We start from the raw sequence: 6,173 nt of genomic DNA, 5'->3' as shown, positions 1-6,173 counted from the left end.
TGCTCCGCGCCGACCGTCGCCGCCGGAGGGGGAGGAGGAGGAGGCTGAGAAACTGGAGGGGAGGCCGAAGCCTGAGATCTGGCCGCGGAGGTCGTAGACCGCCGGGTGGACGCCTTGCACGGAGGCATCGAGTGTCGATCTCGTGAAGGGAGGTTAGGAGCGGGTGACGGAGAGACGGTCAGGGACGGCTCCGTTGAACACTCCTTTAAGAACAAGGATGCTGCGAAGACACAGGACCCTTCCTCTAGCGCCAATCCTGTTGGTGCAAAAATCTGCCAGCGTCGGAGAAGCTGGAGTCGGGGAAGCCACGGTCGCCGTCGGGACCTGCAAAGGAAGTCTAAACCGGAGGTGGGGTTGCTCCGACAAGATCCTCCGACGCTCAAGTCAGTTCTCTGCCTCAACAAGAATGGAGTGCTCGAACGGAGAATTTAGCAGAGTTTTGAGATAAGAAATGAGCTTAGAGAATAACGTATCTGTATCCCCCTTTTTATAGGTGGAGGAGGTAACGGATTGATGGCGACACCTGTAACCATCTGGTAGTGGGCCGCCCGTGGTCAGGGAAATTTATTGCGAGAGGTAGTGGAGCAGAATCGTGGCCATCACCGCAGCTCGCCACGTGGAATCAGTTGCAGGGAGTGGAGCAGCGCCTGTTGTCGTGACTTGCCAGCGGATGGGAGAATCGCCCGGTATCCGTCGCAGGAGGTGGAGCAGGTTCGTGGCCGTTATTGTGGCCTGCCAGGGGGTAGTGGAGCTGTGCGGAATCCGCCACAGGAAGTGGAGCAGGGCGGCGATGGTTACTGCGGCCTGTCAGGGAATGATGGAACTGCGTGGAATCCACCACAGGAAGTGGAGCAGGGTCGTGGCCATTTTGGTGGCCTACCAGGGGGCGCGGATCTGTTGATTGAAGCTCGACAGCGGTCGGAGCCCGGCCTCTGTGGAGGTCCGGGAGAGGTCCTCCTGGCGGCTGGGGTCGTGGGTGGAGTCTGACTTCCGTGGGAGTCCGGGCGGAACCCTCTCAGAGCTGAAGTTGCGGGCGGAACCCGGCTCTCGTAGGAGTCCGGGCGGAGTCCTCTGCAACCAAAGTTAAAGGTGAAGTCCGGCTCTCGTAGGAGTCCGGACGGAGCTTACCAGCAGTTGATACTGAGAGTGGGGCCTGGCTCCCGTAGGAGTCCAGGCGGAGTCGTGCTGCAGTTGATGTCGGAGGTGGAGCCCGGCTCCCGTAGGAGTCTGGGCGGAGCTGTTCTGAAGTCAGCGGTGGAGCCCAGCTCCCGTAGGAGTCCGGGCGGAGCTGTGCTGTGGTTGATGTCGGCGGTGGAGCCCGGCTCCCGTAGGAGTCCGGGCGGAGCTGTGCTACAGTTGATGTCGGAGGTGGAGCCCGGCTCCCGTAGGAGTCCGGGCGGAGTTGTGCTGCAGTTGATGTCGGAGGCAGAGTCCGGCTCCCGTAGGAGTCTGGGCAGAGCCCTCTGCAATCAAAGTTAAAGGTGAAGTCCGGCTCTCGTAGGAGTCCGGACGGAGCTTACCAGCAGTTGATACTGAGAGCGAAGCCTGGCTCCCGTAGGAGTCCGGGCGGAGCTGTGCTGCAGTTGATGTCGGAGGTGGAGCCCAGCTCCCGTAGGAGTCCGGGCGGAGCCGTGCTGCAGTTGATGTCGGAGGCGGAGTCCGGCTCCCGTAGGAGTCCGGGCGGAGCCCTCTGCAATCAAAGTTAAAGGTGAAGTCCGGCTCTCGTAGGAGTCCGGACGGAGCTTACCAGCAGTTGATACTGAGAGCGGAGCCTGGCTCTCGTAGGAGTCCGGGCGGAGCTGTGCTGCAGTTGATGTCGGAGGCGGAGCCTGGCTCCCGTAGGAGTCCGGGCGGAGCCGTGCTGCAGTTGATGTCGGAGGTGGAGCCCGGCTCCCGTAGGAGTCCGGGCGGAGCTGTGCTGTTGTCGATGTCGGCGGCGGAGCCCGACTCCCGTAGGAGTCCGGGCGGAGCTGTGCTGTTGTCGATTCCACCGAGGGTTTCGGCTGTGGGTATTTTATACCCAACATCGCCCAACCACTTTTCTCCCTCATGGTGATTTATTTTTTGTCACACAAAATAAGACATCATCACTAGTGGTTAGATCCCGCCTTCTTATAGGTGACATCTCCAACATCTGATCAAGTCCTAACTGATTTAGGACAAAAGGTTTCAATCTTATCCAAACAAGAAAACCAAGAGATGTAATAAAGAAAGAAGAGCACCCAATTTTTGTGGCATCCTTTCTCATATCGGGTGAACAAAAAAAGGAGCAGAAAAACTAGCACTCTTTCTTCTTTTGGTCAGCCGCATAGAGAGAGAGAGAGAGTCTCTGGTAATTTGGGCTCTTTGGATCACATCCAATTTGGCTCAAATTTGACTTGTTTTGGATCCTATTCGAATCCAATTCGATCTAGATTTAAAGAGCCTATCAATCCTAATCTAATTAAAATTTTGATCTAAGTCTAACCTAAATTTTTAATTCAATTAATTTTTAATTAAATTAGATCTAATCTAAAATTAATTAGGACATAAATTCAATCTCTCATAAAATCCTTGGATCATTGATCAGATCATTATCATCCCTGAAATTAAATTTGAATCTCATATCTAGTGCTAGCTAGACATAGTTAACTTGTTTAATCGCATGTGATCTCTAACTTAATTCTTAATTAAACTAATCTTTTTATTCAATCAAGTCACATACTTCTAAATTGAACATATAGATTTAGATCATTTTTTTCCTACTTTGTCTAATTTTTATGCATGACTCCATAGGTTCAAACATTAAGCTGGTAGCACAAAAATTTATTTTTCTGTACTAATCGAAGTTATCACCTAACAATGGTTCCTGACATTTGGATAGGTCAAATGTTTGCAAGGCAATACTCAAGAACCATGAAATATAGTTACCTCATAATTCATCCCGTTGACCTTGAATGCTCAAGATGATTTAGAGTTTAACTGTCAACTGATTTATGTCACAAATTGACAGAAAAAGTATCAATTAATATCTAAATTATCTAACTTTATTAAGAAATTGATACTTGTTATTATATTTTGCAGAAGAAGAGATCATCAATAGAAAGAACAAGGAAAGAGATTCCAACGGCGTAAATTTTATGCAAAACGGAGTTAAATTGACCCAGGAATTGAAGAATGAAGAAAGAAGACTCAATTGGGTCAAACCCGAGTCAAATCAGATCAAAATTGATAAAAAATCAACTGATTTGGTGATCTGATTAGCCGCCTGGTCCACAGCAACAGGCGCGTGGACTATGGACCCATCGGCGCACCATAAACCCCCTAACAACTCTCTAAAACCTCTTAGTCCCACATCGAAAGTTTTGAAAACCTTATAACCCCCAAATGCCTATAAAAAGCCCCCAAAGGCTCTTGTTTTAGGTATTCTTCCTTCCGATCAAGCTTGTAACCCTAGATAGTAGGGTTTTTAGCTCTCTTTTCAAGCCTCGAGCTTTGAGGTTTTTGTAATAAATTTTTTTTATATATAAAATCTTATTTTTATGCAATTTCATCTCTTTACATTATGCAATTTATTTTTCTTGCAATTAGGATAGTTTAATTTATGCAATTTAATTTTATGCAATTAGGTTAGTTTAAATTATGCAGTTTAAATTTATGCAATTAGGATAGTTTAATTTATGAAATTAGGGTAGTTTATTTTTTTGTATTTAAATTTTGCAAGTAGATTTAGATCATGTCTAGCTAAGCATCCCTTCTAGGGTTTGCGATGAAGCTAGATCATGAGTAGGGATTTTACATAGGGTTCTTTCTTTTTTTTAGGGTTTCTTTTTCTTCCTCTTTTGCCAAGAATTTTTGATGAACTACAGTTGGGTCAGAGTCCCTTCATAGTTCATGCTTGATTCAGTGCATAGGAGGAGAAAATCCTAAGGGATCCTAGTTATTACTCTCCTGTAAAGAATCTTGATGGGTTATCGTTGGGCCTTAGTCCCTTCATAATCTATGCTTGGGAAAGACAAGAGGAGTAGTCGTTAGGATCAATAAGAAAAATTCTAGGTAGAATTCCCTAATCTAGATCTAGTGGATTCAAAAACCCTAGATCCTTAGTCTTATTGTCTTTAGCAAACAACTTTCGACTTTCGATTTTTGTTAAAGCTCGCTTGAGCATAGATTTGAAAATTATTTTTAAAACCAAGTCTCTGTGGGATCGACCCGTACTCGCTGGTCGTGCTACTCTGCACACCGTGCGCTTGCGGTTTTATTTACAAATTTTAAGATTTGCACATCAAGTTTTTGGCGCCGTTGCCGGGGATTTAGCGTTTTAAATTGTTTTCAAATATTTGTTCTTCGTGCGTTATAACTCTCTTTCTTTTTTCTTTAGGTTTCTATATTTAGTTGGTGATTGCTGGAAAACTCAGGTACGCTTCTAATTTCTTTTTTATTATTTTTAGTTAATTACTTTTGCTTTTAGACCTAATCATTTGAATTTACTTAATCACAAAAAAAAAAAATATATAAAACAAAACAAAAGACATTTCATAATCGTGAAGTAAAATATCAAAATAAAAAAAAAATTCTAAATTAAAATCTTTTACATTCTTGGTCATCTTGTTTATTTGTATTTGCATTTTCATAATTAATCTAAGGGCATCAACCCATTAACAAGATAAGGTGGGGATTTCATTACCCTTCCTTAGCCCAAAAACCATCTCCATCATATTGCATTACCTAGACTTTTAATCTTAAAATCAATTAGACGTCAACCTTAAGGAATTCGAGCTCAATAGGATAAGGAACCCTAAGAGTTCTACCAAGTTTGAGTTGTTTGATTAGTTGGTGTCTAGGCAAGTCCCTGAGAGTGGTTTGTTAAATTGGTTCAGTTGCTGGCCTGGCCAACTCGTTTGGTGTCTAGAAAGGCAACGATGAGTGAACCTCCCACCTCTTATACTTACCTGGCTAACTAGTTGATCAATCTCCACTTGGAAGGTTTGAAGGGTCATCTTGGAACAGTTAGGAGCTGTCTAGATTTAGGTTAACCCTAGGATAGATTGAGTTTAATTTATTGATTCACTTGTTTGAAAAAAAAAAAAATTTAAAATTTAAATTAATTTGGTTACTTTTCTTTAGATTTAGGACTCCTTAGGATCTTCTCTTTAGAACTTTTTCTCTTTTCTTTCTTTTCCTTATACATAAAAATTTTATTAAAAAAAAAAAAATTGTATAAACATCGAGAACCGTACACTTCGTGTGTGGAGAAGAGTGTCGGGTCGTCTAGTTAGAATTGAGTCAATTCCTGTTGTTCCAATGGCTGAACCAATCCAACCCATGACCCTTAAGGATTTGTGTTATCCAGTTGGCTCCATCCAACTATCTTGTATCAGGTTGCCACAACCCATAGCTAACAATTTTAAAATCAAACCTCAAATCATAAATATGCTTCCAAAATTCACAGGATTAGAGGATGCTTATATATTTATTAGAGAATTTGAGGAGGTATGTGCAACTATGAAACTGCAATTAACAGAGGATGAGGTCAAACTTAGATTAATCAACTTTGCCCTTAAGGACAATGCTAAGAAGTGGCTTTATAGTCTGCCAAACTATTCTGTCACTACCTGGGAGGGCTTTGTGAGAACATTTTTAAAAAAGTATTTCCCCCATCATAAAACAGCTAGGATTAGGAATGAAATAAATCAATTTTACCAACTAGCTGGTGAATCATTTTGGAAGTACTTTGATCGTTTCAAGAATCTTTTGACCCAATGCCCACACCATGGAATAGAAACTTGGAGACTATGCCAGATCATCTATGAGGGGTTAGATTCAAACTCAAGAACCATGCTAGAGTCCATGTGCCAAGGCCAATTTATGGACAAAGAAACTACTGAAGCTTGGCAATTCTTAGAAGACCTAGCCGAGAAAAATTTACAGTGGGAAACAACTAGGGAACCTGATAAAGCTACACCTTCAAGAGGAGGAATGCATCAAATTCAACCAACCCTAGCATCAGAGGCCAAGATTGCAACCTTAACACGTAGATTGGAAGCCTTAGAATTACAGAGACCAGCCAATGTAAATCAAATATCTGCACCCATGTGTAAAGGGTGCAATGCACCAGACCATGTCTTAGAAGAATGTTCCTACTCGAATGAGTGTGCACAGGTGAATGCCACCTATCAAGGACCATTGAACAA

At 43.5% G+C, this 6,173-nt stretch overlaps 1 non-coding gene across 1 annotated transcript; it reads right to left on the bottom strand.

The window, feature by feature from the left end:
* Nucleotides 1-5,652: 5,652 nt before the first annotated feature.
* LOC140854556 (small nucleolar RNA R71) lies at nt 5,653-5,759 on the bottom strand. Its single transcript, XR_012137771.1, has one exon. It is a non-coding gene; the product is annotated as a small nucleolar RNA R71 (small nucleolar RNA).
* Between the last annotated feature and the right edge of the window lie 414 nt (nt 5,760-6,173).

The sequence above is a fragment of the Elaeis guineensis genome, unplaced genomic scaffold, assembly GCF_000442705.2.
Source record: "Elaeis guineensis isolate ETL-2024a unplaced genomic scaffold, EG11 Super_Scaffold_1000077, whole genome shotgun sequence".
Classification (NCBI taxonomy): Eukaryota; Viridiplantae; Streptophyta; class Magnoliopsida; order Arecales; family Arecaceae; genus Elaeis; species Elaeis guineensis.
The sequence above is the reverse complement of the archived record's forward strand: the minus strand, read 5'-3'. Positions and strand labels throughout refer to the sequence as shown.